At 45.0% G+C, this 19,664-nt stretch overlaps 1 protein-coding gene across 1 annotated transcript in view; it reads left to right on the forward strand.

Annotated features, from left to right (window-relative positions):
* Positions 1 to 19,664, forward strand: part of LOC114647645 (L-gulonolactone oxidase-like) — a 232,601-nt gene that overhangs the window by 58,797 nt on the left and 154,140 nt on the right. The window lies entirely within an intron of this gene.

Here is a 19,664-nt window from a genome sequence, read left to right on the forward strand (position 1 = left end):
TTATTAAGCAGTCCTTGTTACTTACCCCACGTGTTTTCTTAGAGAAAGGACATAAGAGAGATTGACGTAAATGAGATCAATAGGTGACCAACGATGGGCAGTGGAAAACGCTGTGGAGAAACATCCTTGGAAAAATGAAAAAAGAAAAAACAACTAGGGGTGGCACGGTGGCGCAGTGGGTAGCGCTGCTGCCTCGCAGTCAGGAGACTCGTCTGGGTTCGCTTTCCGGGTCCTGCTTGCGTGGAGTTTGCATGTTCTCCCCGTGCCCTCCCACAGTCCAAAGACATACAGGTTAATTGCATTGGCGATCCTAAACTGTCCCTAGTGGGTGTGTGTGCCCTGCGGTGGGCTGGCACCCTGCCCGGGACTGGTTCCTGCCTTGCGCCCTGTGTTGGATGGGATTGGCTCCAGCAGACCCCCGTGACCCTGTAATTTGGAATATAGCGGGTTGGATAATGGATGGATGGGACTAGGGCTAGGGTTAGGGTTTAAGTTGGATTTTTCGCTTTACTCGTCTCGCATAATCCTCAAGCCTTTTATACAATTGCTAGCTCAAAACATGCAAAACAAAATGGTGTTAAATACAGTAGAGGTAATGTGGACTGATACTACTTGTAACTTCCATCCATCCATTATCCAACCCGCTATACCCTAACTACAGGGTCACGGGGGTCTGCTGGAGCCAATCCCAGCCAGCACAGGGCGCAAGGCAGGAAACAAACTCTGGGCAGGGTGCCAGCCCACCGCAACAAGGGCACACACACCCACCCACTAGGGACAATTTAGGATCGCCAATGCACCTAACCTGCATGTCTTTGGACTGTGGAAGGACACGGGGAGAACATGCAAACTCCACACAGGGTGGACCCGGGAAGCGAACCCAGACGGGTCTCCTTACTGCGAGGCAGCAGCGCTACACACTACGCCACCGTGCCACCTTACTTGTAACTTGTACTTGTAAAATTTTTATTTTTATACTGTATCGAGGATTTGTTCTCTTCTGTGTATTGTATCGTATTGTATTGTATCGACACCTTTTGTATTGACGCCTATTGTGTTGTATTGGCACCCCCTTCTCTTTGACACCCACTGCACACCCAACCTACCTGGCAGGGGGTCTCTCTTTGAGTTGCCTTTCCTGAGGTTTCTTCCATTTTTTCCCTACAAGGTTTTTTTGGGAGTTTTTCTTTATCTTCTTAGAGAGTCAAGGGGCTGGGGGGCTGTCAAGAGGCCGGACCTGTTAAAGCCCATTGTGGCACTTCTTGTGTGATTGTGGGCTACACAAAAATAAATTGTATTGTATTGTATTACCCTCAGACAGCTGAAAACACCGATAAAACGGATGGTCACAGTCATTTCGGATTAAAAATTCATTTGTAAGGACATCATAACGTACGTGAAAACTTCATGAGCTACGGCTGTGGTTCTTACATCTTTGTCTTCTCGTGACTCAGTTTTGTCTTTTTTGTGACTTCATGACCCACAGTCTCCTCACAGGTGGCATTGCAGTGGCAGTGCTGCTGCTGCTTTGCAATAAGGAGATTGTGGGTTCGCTTCCCTGGTCCTCCCTGTGTGGAGAGCGCTTTGAGTAGTGAGAAAAGCTCTATAGAAATGTAAAGAATTATTACAGTCGCCATGGAGCTTCATCCTGGGGTGATTTTCACTTGAAGAATATCCGTCGATTGTCTTCCCCTTGGAGAACATCTGCAGAGCGTCATCCTGGGCTCATAGCGTGTGTAGCAGATAAGGCTTTGATCCACCTCTTGAACCCTCAGGTACCACTCCAAACACCGCAAAAAAGTGTAATTATTACTTATTAAATAATAATACTGTGCACCAAGCACTCTACACTCCTCACTACACATACAAATCACTAATCAATAAACACCACAATAATCACAATTCCTCCTCGCCCAGACACTTCGCCACCCTACCTCCCAGCTCAGCTCAGTGTCTGGGCTTTCCCCGGAGTCCTTTATACCCCCTGACCTGGAAGTGGTTCCTGTTCAAACCCCACAAGTCCTTATTCCTTCCGGGTCAGGGTAATCAGTCCTTTTCTTCACCCCGGGAGCACGTCGTTTCTTCCCGTCATGTGACCATGACGTACTCCCGGGTTATAGGGCACATACGAGCCTCCGAGTCCCTCTATAACGACTCCTGGTGGCCCCCAAGGTATCCAGCAGGGCTGCGTATAAAAACTACATAGTACTTGAGGCCCTGCTGGAACTCGGGGCACGTTCACGCTGTTGGGAGAGCTCCTCCTGGCGGCCTGGGGGTGAGGGCCGGAATATGTAGCCGGCCATTCATCACACGTGACAATGGCATTTGTCACAAGGCTTACTGCCACCTTATCCCATTCAGGACTCTGCACAACCCAAATTCAGACTACAGGGGTCACGACCCGTAGATAAAGAACCCATTTACTAGAGAACTGTATGAACACCAAATTAGGCTGGATTAGGACCTTCACAGATTCCCTGGTGAGTAATAGAAGAGAGCTCCTCAACAGAGAGGTGGTCTTACGTTTAAGGGTTTATTTCAGCGTGTGGCCGTGTGGTCATTTTATCGAGTGAGCCTGACATGGAGGACGTAGTGGAGGGGGCAGTAGTTGGGGTTGCTCACGATTGCCTGGTATACCTTGGTCCCACAGATCATTCCATCAGTCTTTGGGGGTGTGGAGTGTGGTGGACAAACACGATGATTTTAACGAACATAAGCTTCTCAGTCACAATAACGCTGCAACAAGAACACCCTAATGGTAGATCTGCCGATGTCCTAAGCAGAGCAGGTGTACACAGTGACAATAGCCGAGGGGTGCAGTTGGGGATGGCGGACATTCCCACAGTCACCAGCTCCTCGACTGCTCGCTCGGTACGGTTGAGTTCAATGGCTTAGTGTTGACACACTTGGCACGGTGTTCACGACAGAGCAGTTATGAATTACAGCAATTACAAGAAAAGTTCTGCAGTGGGCTGGCGCCCTGCCTGGGGTTTGATTCCTGCCTTGTGCCCTGTGCTGGCTGGGAGTGGCTCCAGCAGACCCCCATGACCCTGTAGCTAGGATATAGTGGGTTGGATAATGGATGGATGGATAGTCAAGAAAAGTTGTGTATTTCCATGTTTCTGTTACACCAGTGGTTCTCAACCTGTGGGGCGCAAAGTAACAAAAAGGGGGCGCGAAAATGTGAAAAAAAAACCAAATGAACTTAAACTACATTCTGATACTAGAAAAATAAATATAGAGTTAGATAAATATCGATAAAAGTTAAGTAGGTATAATAAAATATGCATCTATGATATATCATTAATTAAAAAAGAACAAATTGGTATTAGTGGGCTCCTTTCAAAAAAACATTAGGGGAGCACAATTAAAACTGTTATGAAAACTCGGGTTGCAAATACTTAAAGGCTGAGAAACGCTGTGTTACATGTTATAACAAGTTTTCTTGTCAAAAAACGTTTTTGACTCATTTTTCAGTGGTAAACATAATGCTACGGAGGCTGCTGAGTTTTCTTTTGTTTTAATTATTATTATTATTATTATAATTTTTTGAATTTCTGTTTAGTCTGCCCCTTGTCTTGTGTTCTTGTCCCCTGTATGTTGAGCCCAGGAGGGCGGGGCCCCCGACACTTCAGCTCATATTAGACAGGAGTTTCCTCAGCGCCATTGCTGATGCAGTAGTTTCACACTTGTGTTGTTCCCCAGTTTTTGTCATTATTATTATTATTATTATTATTATTATTTTTTTTTTTTTGTGCATTTTTGTTTACATTTTTGCTTTTGTTTTAATAATACGGACAAGTTCTGTTTCGGTTTGTGTTACTCTCTAATCAGCGTTTCATTACTGGCTCAAGAGTCTTTGCCTTCCTTTTGTTTTCTTTTCATTGTTTCTTTTCTTTGTTTTATGCTTCCGTTATGTTTGTGCTTCATTCCTTTCTTTTGTAAACTGTTTTTAAAGAGAAAAGGAGGAACAACCAGAAAAGCCGACCCCAGTCTTTATTAGTTCTTAATGAATGTGGTTTTGGCTTATTACTTCATTGTATTTCTATCGTATTGGTCCTTCTAGGTATTTATTAGTCCTTTGTTCTGTCTGTTGGTCCTTTTTGTGATTTTTTTTTTTTTTTGTATTTTGAACTCAATTCCTGTTTCTGATTTTTTTTAAATGCTTTTCCCGTCTTTCAACTTGGGGTTCAAATCCTTGGTTTATGTTCTTTTTGTTCATTTTTGAGGTCAGTTATTTCTGTCAACATTTCTTTTGCTCATTATCTGCATTGTGTACTAGGCCATGGTTTTATGTTCCATGTGTTTTGTGGGTGGTCCCACCCCCCCCAAACCCCCCCCCTCCCCCCAATCACCACCAGGGAGCTCCCTGTAAATCTGGAGAGTCTCCCATAGTTTCTGTCGGTTCATTTCAGATGCACATGGGAGGTTTCTTTTTGGCAAGTTTCTGTATTTTTGCTACGCTTTGGACTTTTTTGTGAATTGTTAACATTTTTGACATTTAAAATGTTTGTTTGACTGCACCTTAGGATTTTGTTTTCACGTACTTTGCCTCTCAGTCATTTCCATTTTGCCTTTGTGCTCCACAGAGCTTAATAGTGAGGGGAATACCTCATTGTGAAGAAGAAATCTTTTTATTTCATAAAAACTTGCCAGGGTTTGAGGGTGATATCCCCCTCTAGTTGGCATTTTTAGAACTGATTTGTATTTATCTGTTTTTGGACTCCCAAGCTGATGACAGGTAGCCATGTCTGTCCATCTGCCTGTCTGCATGAAGCCCAGTGGACCGACGGTGTGGACATTTTGCACGCCCACTCTTTGAAGACACTTCAGTTTGCTTTGAGGTTTTTATTCAGGTATCTCCAATAGCGTATGCCTCACAAAGGTTTGACATTTCTGAAACACCCATCGAAAGCATTGGCGAATTTGAACACTCGTCAGCTTTAAAACAGAGAAACATCCCGCATGCCATGAATTATGGATTAGTTTACTGTTTCAAATTTGCCTCGAGCTTTGGCATCTTCAGCGTGTGCATTTTGTAGATTTTCCCCATCTGATGGCCGCTCAGGACCCTCATTACAAGTCCATCAAAGCTCCGGGGAAGGCGAGCAGGCAGACGCCACTCACACAGCAGTTTACGGCTCCCGACATTTCGATTCATTTTACTGATGTGATGCTTTTGAACTATTCGTTTAAAGTGAATCGACTCTTTTGATTAATTTAGAGGTTGGTGTTTGTGGAAAGTCCAGGAATCCCTTTGGTGTTTCCCATCTGATCACATCCCAGATAGAATATAATTGAATAATTCATACTGTGAACCACCAGGGGGCGTACAACTCCCCAGCCCCTACACAGACAGACGCAGAGCACAGGCCTATCACACAGCACGCCTTTATTTAACTGGGGAAGCGCTTTACTTTTGTTCCCCCAACACAATATAACACAGTCCTCCTCTCTTCACCTCCACTCTTCACCTCCACTCTTCCTCACAAACTTTGTCCTCCACCTCCCAACTCTGGCTCCTCGACTGGGGTGAGGCGGCCCCTTCTATCTATCTATCTATCTATCTATCTATCTATCTATCTATCTATCTATCTATCTATCTATCTATCTATCTATCTATGATTATATAGTGCTTTTCTATCTATCTATCTATCTATTATATGATGCTTTCTGTATTATATAGTACCTCTCACGTCAATCTAACTAGATAGATGCCTTATCAATAGATACAGTGCATCCAGAAAGTATTCCCAGCGCTTCATCACTTTTTCCACATTTTGTTATGTTACAGCATTATTCCAAAATGGATTAAATTCATTTTTTTCCTCAGAATTCTACACACAACACCCCATAATGACAACGTGAAAAAAGTATACTTGAGATTTTTGCAAATTTATTAAAAATAAAAAAACTGAGAAATCCCATGTCCATAAGTATTCACAGCCTTTGCTCAATACTTTGTCGATGCTCCTTTGGCAGCAATTCCAGCCTCAAGTCTTGTTGAATATGATGCCACAAGCTTGGCACACCTATCCTTGGCCAGTTTGGCCCATTCCTCTTTGCAGCACCTCTCAAGCTCCATCAGGTTGGATGGGAAGCGTCGGTGCACAGCCATTTTAAGATCTCTCCAGAGATGTTCAATCACATTCAAGTCTGGGCTCTGGCTGGGCCACTCAAGGACATTCACAGAGTTGTCCTGAAGCCACTCCTTTGATATCTTGGCTGTGTGCTTAGGGTCGTTGTCCTGCTGAAAGATGAACGGTCGCCCCAGTCTGAGGTCAAGAGCGCTCTGGAGCAGGTTTTCATCCAGGATGTCTCTGTACATTGCTGCAGTCATCTTTCCCTTTATCCTGACTAGTCTCCCAGTCCCTGCCGCTGTAAAACATCCCCACAGCATGATGCTGCCACCGCCATGCTTCACTGTAGGGATGGTATTGGCCTGGTGATGAGCGGTGCCTGGTTTCCTCCAAACGTAACACCTGGCATTCACACCAAAGAGTTCAATCTTTGTCTCCTCAGACCAGAGAATTTTCTTTCTCATGGTCTGAGAGTCCTTCAGGTGCCTTTTGGCAAACTCCAGGCGGGCTGCCATGTGCCTTTTACTAAGGAGTGGCTTCCGTCTGGCCACTCTACCATACAGGCCTGATTGGTGGATTGCTGCAGAGATGGTTGTCCTTCTGGAATGTTCTCCTCTCTCCACAGAGGACCTCTGGAGCTCTGACAGAGTGACCATCGGGTTCTTGGTCACCTCCCTGACTAAGGCCCTTCTCTCTCGATCACTCAGTTTAGATGGCCGGCCAGCTCTAGGAAGAGTCCTGGTGGTTTCGAACTTCTTCCACTTACGGATGATGGAGGCCACTGTGCTCATTGGGACCTTCAAAGCAGCAGAAATTTTTCTGTAACCTTCCCCAGATTTGTGCCTCGAGACAATCCTGTCTCGGAGGTCTACAGACAATTCCATTGACTTCATGCTTGGTTTGTGCTCTGACATGAACTGTCAACTGTGGGACCTTCTATAGACAGGTGTGTGCCTTTCCAAATCATGTCCAGTCAACTGAATTTACCACAGGTGGACTCCAGTGAAGCTTCAGAAACATCTCAAGGATGATCAGGGGAAACTAGATAGATAGATAGATAGATAGATAGATAGATAGATAGATAGATTGTATAATTGATCAGATTTTTTATTAATCCAAGGGGAAATGCACCTGAGCTCTGTTTCGAGCTTCATGGCAAAGGCTGTGAATACTTATGTACATGTGCTTTCTCAATTTTTTTTATTTTTAATAAAGTCTCGTCCCAGGATTTCCTTTTATAATAGAGAGATATTGTTGGAGTTTGAGGTTCGTTTATATATTAAGACGATGGTTAGATCGTTAATTATTTCGTTCTAATGGAGTTTTGCCACTTTAAGAAGGGAGGCTGGGTAGTGGGAGTTATGGGAGCTGTAAGTTTGTGTGTGGATTAATTGGGCTTCGGGCACATACAGTTTTCTTACTGTGTCTGTCTTGACTTTCATTTTGGCTGTGGACATATGTAACAATATAAGCCTTGTTTTTTCGAAACAACGGAGTGGATTCATGTGAAACGCCAAGCACTGGACACGCAGACCTTCCTGCTGTAGCCCACATTGTGTTTTTGCACCTTCAGCTCGGTGTTTTGTGTTTTTTAAGGAGACTTTTCGACTGTTCGTCGTAATCTGAAGCTTGCTGTGTGTCGCACTTCTGATCTTTGTTGTCTGATGTCGCTGCCCCGCCCCTTACTTTGAGCTCCGCCTTCACGAGCCATTGGATTGGTTTAGAAATGCGATGCTCTGTGAGCCGTCTGCTTGTTCCCACCTCCATTTTAGCACAGTTCACTTGTGGTGGTCTCCAGACCCGCTCAGGCTTCACTGAGTCTACCCTGCCACATCCTGTGGTCCAGTATGTCTGGCGCTTTGCGTATTTAGGACCAAAGGCCAAATCGGAGACACACGTCTGCGGTCGTGTGGAGTGAGGAGCCTCGATGCCTCATTTGAGTTCAGAGAGGCCAGCAGCTCATAGCAGTTCGCCCCTCTCAGGTCACCATTTTGTTAATTTTGTACTTCACTTTTTGTTTTTTTTATATTTTATTAACCGTTATTTTGCTGATCCTCGGCCTGCCTGCCTGCTCTCCCACCGTGCTGTGACCCTTCATCAGGTTTGGCCCCTGTGCTCAAAGGCAGAAAGCTTTAGCTGGGATTTGTGTTTCCAGGCAGTGTGACACGGTGGCCCACATGACGTCTTACCCCGGCTTTCCTTCATTTTAGTTTCCCTCTTTTGCAGACGCACAACTTTTTCTCTGATATCTCAACCTTCCAAATCCACAGCGGGGCTGACTTGTGTATTAGAGCTTGTTCTTTTGTGATGCCTGCGGATTTCTGGGAAATCCCTGAATGGTTTAAATGTGCTGAAGAAATCAAATTCCAGCCTCATCCTCGCCTCCCTCAGCCGGCTTTCACTAAGTAGGACTTAGCTGTGCAAGCAGTGAAGGCGTTAGAAAGACGGCCGGCTGAGGACAAGCCGCTCTGCATATGGAACAGCAGCAGGGGAGCAAAATGTTGGCACCAGCAAATGGAAGGAAAATGTCACCATGTCTTTGGCGCCCTAACTGAGAGACAAAGCTCATCGCCTCTTCTCAAGTCCCACTAATGCGATTTCCATAATCAGTAACGCGGTGCTGCCTCGCCACTCCAAACTCTGAGGACGGTCGGGACGGAGCGAGTGTGTGTCAGACATCTGGGTTAGGCTGGCATGATGAAGGTGAGTGTGTGCCCGGCAATGGACTGACATCCCAGCTAGGATTGATATGCAGGCATGGGAGCTTGAAATGGAAAAAGCGGGTTCACAGAATAAATGAAAGGCACTATATAAACTCCTATACAGTACATATATACTGTGATCAGGCCGATGGATCAGCAGAATTACTTTCAGGTTTTGGGGCAGAATCTGAGTGACCCCATTTAATAAAAAAACAAATAGATGACAAAAGGGAGAAAATGGCTGAAGTAGCCCAACAAATGAACTTTCTCAGACTCGGGAAGGATCAGGAATCACGCAGAAGCTAACAGGAAGGAATCTGGGAACAGACTGAGATGTCGGCATTAGAAAAGAGACCTGACTGGGTGGGCGGGGCCAGCTCTGGGCACCATGGGTGGGGCCAATTTACCTTATTTGGTGTCTTCTTGGTGCTGCTGAGCGCCCCCACTTGACTCACCTCAGCAGTGCCAGGACGGTGAACCCCAGGGGTGCAATATATGGCGGCTAAGGCTTGGGACTTCAAACCCTGAGGTTGTGGGCTTGAATCCCACCACTGGCACTGTGTGAACCTGAGCGAGTCACTTCACCTGCCTGCCTGCGCAATCCAATTGGAAAAAACAAAAAGAAATGGAACCAGTCGTCTCTCAGATGTTGTAAGTGGCTTTGGATAAAAGCGTTGGCCAAATAAATAAATAAATATATACAGTGGGTATAGAAGAGAATCCATCCATCCATTATCCAACCCGCTATATCCTAACTACAGGGTCACGGGGGTCTGCTGGAGCCAATCCCAGCCAACACAGGGCACAAGGCAGGAACCAATCCCGGGCAGGGTGCCAACCCACCGCAGGACACACACAAACACACCCACACACCAAGCACACACTAAAGCTAATTTTGAATTGTCAATCCACCTAACCTGCATGTCTTTGGACTGTGGGAGGAAACCCACACAGACACGGGGAGAACATGCAAACTCCACGCAGGGAGGACCCGGGAAGCGAACCCGGGTCTCTTAACTGCAAGGCGGCAGCATTACAACTGTGCCACCGTGCCACCCTCCATCCATTATCCAACCCACTATATCCTAACTACAGGGTCACGGGGTCTGCGGGAGCCAATCCCAGCCAACACAGGGCACAAGGCAGGAACCAATCTCAGGCAGGGTGCCAACCCACCGCAGGGACACACACAAACACACCCACACACCAAGCACACACTAAAGCCAATTTTGAATTGTCAATCCACCTAACCTGCATGTCTTTGGACTGTGGGAGGAAACCCACACAGACACGGGGAGAACATGCTAACTCCACGCAGGGAGGACCCGGGAAGCGAACCCGGGTCTCTTAACTGCAAGGCAGCAGCATTACAACTGTGCCACCGTGCCACCCTCCATCCATTATCCAACCCACTATATCCTAACTACAGGGTCACGGGGTCTGCGGGAGCCAATCCCAGCCAACACAGGGCACAAGGCAGGAACCAATCTCAGGCAGGGTGCCAACCCACCGCAGGACACACACAAACACACCCACACACCAAGCACACACTAAAGCCAATTTTGAATTGTCAATCCACCTAACCTGCATGTCTTTGGACTGTGGGAGGAAACCCACACAGACACGGGGAGAACATGCTAACTCCACGCAGGGAGGACCCGGGAAGCGAACCCGGGTCTCTTAACTGCAAGGCAGCAGCATTACAACTGTGCCACCGTGCCACCCACCATCCATTATCCAACCCACTATATCCTAACTACAGGGTCACGGGGTCTGCGGGAGCCAATCCCAGCCAACACAGGGCACAAGGCAGGAACCAATCCCAGGCAGGGTGCCAACCCACCGCAGGACACACACAAACACACCCACACACCAAGCACACACTAGGGCCAATTTAGAATTGCCAATCCACCTAACCTGCATGTCTTTGGACTGTGAGAGGAATCCAGAGTACCTGGAGGAAACCCACGCAGACACGGGGAGAACATGCAAACTCCACACAGGGAGGACCCAGGAAGCGAAACCGGGTCTCTTAACTGCAAGGCAGCAGCATTACCACTGTGCCACCGTGCCACCCTCCATCCATTATCCAACCCACTATATCCTAACTACAGGGTCATGTGGGTCTGCTGGAGCCAATCCCAGCCAACACAGGGCACAAGGCAGGAACCAATCCCAGGCAGGGCGCCAGCCCACCGCAGGGCATAGAAGAGAACCCCCCCCCCCTTCAAAATATTCCCTTTTTTTTTTTTGCATTCCAGCCTTAAATATAAACACACACACTAATATTTCTTCCCAGCTTTACTTACTCAGTGCCACCTCTAACATCCAAGTGAAAGATAATTAAGAAAATGATAAACAAAATCAAAAACAAGACCTACTGAGATTAGTAAAGGACCACCCCCCCCATGTCAATGTCATTTTGTTGACCCCCCTTTTTCCTTTAATGACAGCCATGAGTCTGTTGATTCTTCTCTATCAGCTTTGCACACCTAGATTGAGTAATGTCTGCCCGCTCTTCTTTACAGTTTACCTGTTCAGGTTCGGTCACATTAGATGGCGAGTGTTGGTGGTCTGCTATCTTGAGATCTTTCCCCAGATCTTCACTGTGATTTAGGTCTGGGCTCTGACTGGCCACACCAGGACATTCCCTTTGTTCTCCTTCAGCCACTGGGTGGTCAGTTTTGCTGTGTGCTTCGGGTCGTCTTCGTGTTGACAGGTGAACATTCTGCCCATCTTCAACTTTCTGGCATTGAGTAGCAGGTTTTCCTCAAGTATTTTGCCCCATCCATTTATCCTTCTACCCTAACGAGAGCCCCAGGCCCCCCACGACAGGATGCTGCCCCCTCCATGCTTTATTGTAAGTGTGGTGTGTTGTGGATGGTGAGCTGCATTGGTGGACCGTTTGATGTTGAGGCCAAATAGTTTGGGTTTGGTCTCCTCTGACCAGAAGACCTTTTTCCACTTGACATCAGAATCTTCAAGGTGCATTCTGGGAAAGCTCAAACGAGCCTTCATGTGGCCTTTCTTGAGAAGTGTGAAACCTTCTGAACAAGCCACCATTGTGGAGAAGCGCTTGTGAAATTGTTGTCACAGGCACACCATTAATGACCGCTCTGTGCCATCAAATCCTGTGACTCCTTCAGAGTGGCCATTGGCCTCTTGGTAGCCTCTCTTACCAGTTTCCTCCTTACTCTTCTGTACAGTTTGGAGGGTCCATGGAGGGTCCTAGTCGTACCAAACACTTCTTTATGATGGACTTCACTGTACTCCTTGGGACTGATAAAGCCTTTGAGATCTCCTGCCTTATGTCCATCACAACTCTGTCCCTGAGATCTTTTGAAAGTGGCCTGCCACTCGTAGTCAGTTGTTTGCGGTCAGTGGCACTGCCAAGGAAGGGAATGAATGGACCAGGAACAGCTTCACTAATCACACTCATTACAACTGATCACAGGGGGAAGGAAACCAGTAACCGCAATGGAAATGGGGGGCACTGACACCTGAGTGAGTTTAGAAGGGGGGGGGGGGGGGGGGGTCCTTTATTCATCTCAGAAGGTCTTGTTTTTGATTTTTAAAAATTTTTCTGAACTGTAGCTGTGATATCTTTCACTTGGATGTCATAGATTGCATTGAGGAAGTAAAGCTAGGAAGAAATATTAATTTGTGTGTTTTCATTTAAGTCTGTAAAGCAAAAAAATTGGGAATATTTCGAAGGGGGGGATTCTTCTCTATACCCAGTGTGTATATAGTATGCATGCCTCACAGGTGGCGCAGTGGTAGTGCTGCTGCTTTGCAGTAAGGAGACTGTGGAAGATTGTGGGTTCGCTTCCCGGTTCCTCCCTGTGTGGAGAGCGCTTTGAGTACTGAGAAAAACGCTATATAAATGTAATGAATTATTATGTATGTATAAGTATGTGTATATATATATATATATATACAGTATGTATACACACTAGACTTGTAAGCCCGTGAAGTAAAAAGTCCAGGCTCCTAAAAACTATTGAAATCGTCAGAAAAACATTGACCTGCAGAGTGGGCCGTGTTGTTTTGCCGACCTGCTCGCCCCCCTTGTCTGTCATCAGCTATACGAGTTTCTCTCTCCCACTGAGGTTTTGATTTGCCGATGTGCTCGCCCTCCTTGTGTATCAGCGGCTAAGCGAGTTTGTCTTTCCTCGGCGGTTTTACTTTGGCGACAGAGTTGCTTTCTTTCAGCTTCATTCCATACCCTCGCACTTCTTTCTTCTTCCCGACTCGTTGGCTTGTGCCGCCTTGCCGGCTCTTTGAGCTTCACGCTGTAGCCTCGCACATCCAGGCTGGACAGAGAGACAGACAGACACACTTCCACGCATTGACGTTTATATATTGTGGAGCATGGCCCGGACACAGATGGGCGGACACTGACAGTTCACCCAACACGCGTTTATTATACATAATACTAGACAAAGAGCCCGTTTCCGACAACATAAGATGAAACGGGCACGAGTTTGTGTCAGCAGTGTATGAAGAACAAATGATAAGTAACGAAGAAGTTGTTTTGTAATGATTGTAGTCCGCTTTACTTATTACTGTACAGGCTTGTACTGTTAGTTGATGAATTTTCCAGGCCTATAGTGTAATATTGAATGATGAATGTTTCAGTACAATATGGAATAGTAATACGTATAAGCACCACAAACCTGATATAGGTGTATTGAATGAATGCGTAATTGAATCAGAATGTGTAAGTAGGCCTCAAGATGTAGTCGAAATTGCCTTTCAGGCCTCTAGAGCTTTAATCGAAGTCGCCTTTCTCTTTGAATTTTTGCGGCCGTAAATCCACTGCCTGCCGCGATGTTGGGGTTGGATGTCGGTCTCGTAAGGTTTTTCAGGCAGCTGCACAGAAGGCGACTGCGCATTTGGCTTCGGACGGACGTGAGTGAGTGAGTGAGTGAGTGAGGAGGCAGGTGAATTATGTATTAAGATTTACAATTTGTGCTCACACACAACCCCAGTACTTCCCCAAAGTCCAGGCCTTCCTTCACTTTGCCTTGCTCAGGTCCACCTCCATTCCTCCCCACCAAGACCTTGTCCTCTCCACTCCCAACTCCAGCCATCGAATGGAGGGAGGCAGCCACTATTATATCCACCCGGATGTGCTCCAGTAGCCTCCCAATGAGTGACTGCCAGCATTTCCCGGTGTGGCGGGAGTTCCAGCTGTGTACCCAGAAGCTCTCCGGGTGTCCCTGGTCTTCTTTCCCCCAGCACTTCTGGGTGTGGCGGAAGTGCTGAGGGCCAGGGCTCCACAGGCATCGGGGCGCCCCCTGGCTGTGACCACGAGCCCTTATAGGGTTGAGCGTCTAAGCTCTGTTCCCATGGTCCCCAAAGCCACCAGGGCGGTCGCCCCCTCATGGTCTTGGGCATCCCGGCTGGGTAACTACCCCCAGCCACAATAAATATATATATTTATATTAGTGACTCAGCTATGATTACCACGTATGCAACAGTGCAGTGCTGAGGTAGGGTATAAAGGTGACAGTGCAAACTGGCTTAAGAAATGAGGACCACCAGCAACAACAACATTTATTTATTTAGCACATTTTTATACAAATGATGAGCTCAAAGTGCTTTACATGATGAAGAAAGAAAAAAAAGACAAAATAAATAAGAATTAAAATAATGGAACACTAATTAACATAGAATAAAAGTAAGGTCCGATTGCCAGGGAGGACAGAAAAAACAATAAAAACTCCAGACGGCTAGAGAAAAAAAAAATCTGCAGGGGGGTCTGAGGCCGCGAGACCACCCAGCCCCCTCTAGGCATTCTACCTAACATAAATGAGCAGGAGGGATGAGTGCAAGCTATGAAATGAAAGTAATGAATGTAGACCTCAGCATGAACATATGCAGTGCACCATATATGAGAGTGTGTTTTGTAATACGTTTAGTAATAAAATGCATTGCATGTGTCATTCCAACCGATGGTGCATCAAAACACCTGTCGTAATAAAATGCATTATCATGACATGTTATCTGTTGGAATGACAAATGCAATTCATTGTATTACTACAAATATGTCATGATTTGGTTTTATGTAGTATTTATCTACCACTTGAGTTGGGCATTTTGGAGTTCAAGGATTCTGCTTCTGTCATTTTTCACTCAGAGTTCTTTATGGTTTAAGTGTATTGCATTTATAATTTCAACAGATGGCGCATCACAAATATTTGTAGTTATTAAACATTATTGCATTTGTCATTCTAACAGATGGTGCACCACCAACAATCATAATAATAAAATGCATTGCTACAAATATTTGTGATGTGTTGAAATGACAAATATGATTTTATTTATTATTATATTTATTATTGTTTATTATTTATTATTTTATTTTATTTCTTATTGTATTATCTAGCACTGCTTTTTTTTATAGTTCAAGGATTCTGTTTCTGTCATTTTTCACTCCGAATTCTTTATGGTTTAAGTGCTTTTTTTTATTGTTCAATATCTTGGATGCCATTTTAGGGCCTTATTTCCGCCATTTTGAGTTCCCATCGTTAGGCCCACTTCCCCACATTTCTAGGGGCCAAATCGTATTACGAGATATCATCTCCTGTTGAATTCTGCTCCGTACTTGTAGTATTGTATTGTATTGAGGATGACTTGTGTTCTGTTCTGTGTGTTGTAATAATAATAATGATATATTTTATTTATTTGTAGGCGACACCGAACAATAGATTAAACACAGATTATAAGCAAACCTAAAATACAAAAATTAAAATCAGACAGAGCAATTATAATTAAAGAGATAAAGCCGTCTTAAACAAATGAGTTTTAAGTTTAGATGTGAAAAGTGAGAATGATTCAATGTTTCTAAGCTCAGATGGTAGTGAGTTCCAGAGCTGGTGGTAAGACGGGCGAAGGGGACAATGAAGTGGATGGAGGAAGAGGAGGGTGCAGGAGGGAATGGCAACATGGAGGAGGTCAGACAGAAATGGAGGGCGAGGGTGTGGAGAGCCTTAAAAGGTAACAGAAGAATTTTGAATTGAATGAGGAACTGAACTGGAAGCCAATGAAGCTGCGGCAAGACGGGAGTGATATGGTGAACAGAGGGGGTCTAGTAATGATGTGGGTGGGCAGCTGAATTCTGGACCAGTTGAAGCTTATAAAGAGATTTGTGAGAAAGACCAAAGAAAAGGGAATTGCAATAATTGAGACGAGAAGTGACAAGGCTATGAACGAGGAGAGCAGTGGTGTGGGGCGAATACGATTAAGGTACACGCAAGTGGAAATATGGGGACCAGGAGATGTTACTGATGTGGGACTGAAAAGGATAAAGTCCTGTCAAGGAGGACACCTGTGGGGAAGGGGAGACAGAGGAATTATCAATGACAAATGACAAAGGATCAGATTTGGATAATATTGATTTTGTACCAATGAGGAGAACCTCTGTTGTGTCACTTTATTTCTTTTAAGAAAATTTGAAGAAAACCAGGATTTGATTTCTGCTATGCAATCAGTAAGTGAGGAGGGTGGAAAGGAAGCAGTAGGTTTGCTGGTGAGATAGAGCTGGGGGTCATCAGCATGACAGTGGAAGATAATGTTAAATTTATGGAAGGGGAAGGAGGTCAATAATGAAAAAGGGGGGGTCCCAGGACAGAGCCCACCTGAAGTAACAGCGGGGGGTTGGGATGTGAAAGTTTTAAGCTGAGCAAGCTGAGTGCGGCCTGAGAGGTGGGATCTGAACCAGTCTAGTGGAGTGGAGTGTGGGTAATGCCAATGGAGATCATCTATTGAGAAGAGTCGTGTGACAAATAGTGTCAAAGGGCACACTCTAATGACAATAGGAATTAAACCAGAATCAGCGGCCATAAGGAGGTCGTTAGTCATTTCGATAAGTGCCGTTTCTGTACTGTACTGTTGTGTTGTATTGACCCCCTTACCCCCACTGCACGCCCAACCTACCTGGAAAGGGGGTCTCTCTTTGAACTGCCATTCCGGAAGGTTTCTTCCCCACAAGTGTTTTATGTCTTGTCCTCTTAGAGAGTGAAGGCTGGGGGGCTGTCAAAGAAGCAGGGCCTGTTAAAGCCCACTGCGGCACTTCTTGTGTGATTTTGGGCTCTTCAAAAATAAATTGTATTCTATTGTTTCGTTTTGGCATGGCATCTGGAGCCGTGACCAGTTTGTAACTGAAGTAACAGATTAAAAGGACGGCTGGGGCTTTGTTTCCTTATCCGATCTGCAGATACCTCAGCCCTGTCAAAAAGCCTCGCTCGAATTATTCTCCATTATTCCGTTTGGACCTCGTGCTCGTCCTTTTGAGTTTGACGTCATGGCTTTGTGTCCTAGTTGTGGTTTTCCCTTTTTTTGTTTTCTTATGTGCATCTCTTGGTGCTACTCAAAAAGTTTACTTGTCAGGACCAAATACAGTCATATGAAAAAGTTTGGGAGCCCCTCTTCATTCTTTGGATTTTTGTTTCTCATTAGCTGAGCTTTCAAAGCAGCAACTTCCTTTTAATATCTGACATGCCTTATGGACACAGTAGGATTTCAGCAGTGACATTAAGGATTAGCAGAAAATATGCAACATGCATCATAACAAAATTAGACAGGTGCTTACATGTGGGCACCCCAACAGAGATATGACATCAATACTTAGTTGAGCCTCCTTTTGTCCTCTAGACGCTGTCCTCCTATAGCCTCTGATGAGTGTCTGATTCTGGATGGACGTATTGTTTTTTTTTTTTTTATTTTATATTTTATTAATTTTTATTGTAATCATTCCATACAAATAGATCAATTTATAACCCAACAAAACTGAAGACAAATCAATTGTGAATTTCCCCCTGGGATTAATAAAGTATCTATCTATCTATCTATCTATCTATCTATCTATCTATCTATCTATCTATCTATCTATCTATCTATCTGTCTGTCTGTCTGTCTATCTGTCTATCTATCTGTCTATCTATCTGTCTATCGATCTATCTATCTATCTATCTATCTATCAATCTATCTATCTATCCACCTATCTATCTATCTATCTATCTATCTATCTATCTATCTATCTATCTATCTATCTATCTATCTATCTATCAAACCCCACCCCTGAGAAGGAGAGCTTAGCCAAAGGAGAGTTGATGAGGGCTTTTTAATAAGGCAACATTAAACAAAAGAAAGGGAGAAATAAATATATATGTAAATAAGAGATGGAGAAGGGAATTAAACGCGGTAATAGTTATTTCTCTTATTCTAAAATAATATTGATTAAATCCTGCCAGGTTTTGAAAAAATTTTGTACAGATCCTCTTAACTGGATGGAGGTCTTGTTGACCATTCTTCATACCAAATCTCTCCAGTTCAGTTCAATGTGATGGACAGCCTGCTTCAAATCATCCCATAGATTTTCTAGTCGGTGGAGGGTCGGGCGGTGGGTTGGCACCCTGCCCGGGATTGGTTCCTGCCTTGCGCCCTGTGTTGGCTGGGATTGGCTCCTGCAGACCCCCGTGACCCTGTGTTCAGATTCAGCGAGTTGGAAAATGGATGGATATAAATAACAAGCTGGTGAAGTTTGCAGATGATGCCAAGAGAGGTGGATTAGCAGATAATTTGGAATCCGTTATATCATCACAGAAGGACTTGGACAGCAGACAGGCTTGGGCAGATTTGTGGACGATGAAATTTAATGTCTGTAAATGTAAAGAATTACACATAGGAAGTAAAAATGTGAGGTTTGAATACACAGTGGGGGGGTCTGAAAATCGAGAGTCCACCTTATGAGAAGGAGTTAGGAGTCACAGTGAACTCTAAGCTATCAACTTCCCGACAGTGTTCAGAAGCCATTAAGAAGGCTAACAGAATGTCAGGTCATATAGCGCCTTGATGTGTGGAGTACAAGTCACAGGAGGTTCTGCTCAGGCTTTATAACACACTGGTGAGGCCTCATCTGGAGTCCTGTGTGCAGTTTGGGTCTCCTTAAGGACATAGCAGCACTAGAAAAGGTCCAGAGAAGAGCGATTGGGCTGATTCAGGGCTACAGGGGATGAGTGATGAGGAAAGATTAAAAGAGCTGAGCCTTTACAGTTTAAGCAAAAGAAGATGAAGAGGAGACCTGACTGAAGTGTTTAAAATGATGAAGGGAATTAGTCCAGTGGATCGAGACTGTGAGTTTAAAATGAGTTCATCAAGAACATGGGGACACAGTTGGAAACTTGTGAAGGGAAAATTTCACACAAACATTAGGACGTTTTTCTTTACAGAAAGAACGACAGACACTTGGAATAAGCGACCAAGTAGTGTGGTAGACAGTAAGACTTTAGGAACTTTGAAAACGTGACTTGATGTTAATAAGTGGACAGGACTGGTAGACTTTGTTGGATTGAATGGCCTGTTCTCGTCTAGAATGTTCTAATGTGCTAATTGCATTTGAAATTCAGCCAAAAGCCTGTCTCAGAGGTGCCTAATTGTAATAAATAATTTCTTTAAACCCAGGACTTGTATTTGTGACGTTGTGTCTGGGGTTTGGGGTGCTGTTATGCCCCCTAGTGGTCCCACCATCTCACGCCCTCATTCTCATTCATCATGGAGGCGACAGAGTGACGAGGATATCTGCGTGTTGGCCGGACTGTACTGTGTTCACGTGGCAATGCAACTCCTCCTCCTCTCCTTTAGGGGGCGCAAGAGTTTGGATAAATAAGATGTGGGAGGAAAACTAAAGATGAGCTCACACTGACAGAAAGTGGCAGGAGGCAGGATTTGAACCCGGGACTCCAGGCCTCTAACACAATGCCAGTTCTACTCAGATGTGTACGACGACGATGACAGTAAGTGAGCGATGTCAAGCTGACCCTTCAGTCTTCATCATCCGGCCACTCTTAACACTTGACTCCTAATTGTTTTTTTTTTA

Source organism: Erpetoichthys calabaricus, chromosome 3 (genome assembly GCF_900747795.2).
Source record: "Erpetoichthys calabaricus chromosome 3, fErpCal1.3, whole genome shotgun sequence".
NCBI lineage: Eukaryota > Metazoa > Chordata > Cladistia > Polypteriformes > Polypteridae > Erpetoichthys > Erpetoichthys calabaricus.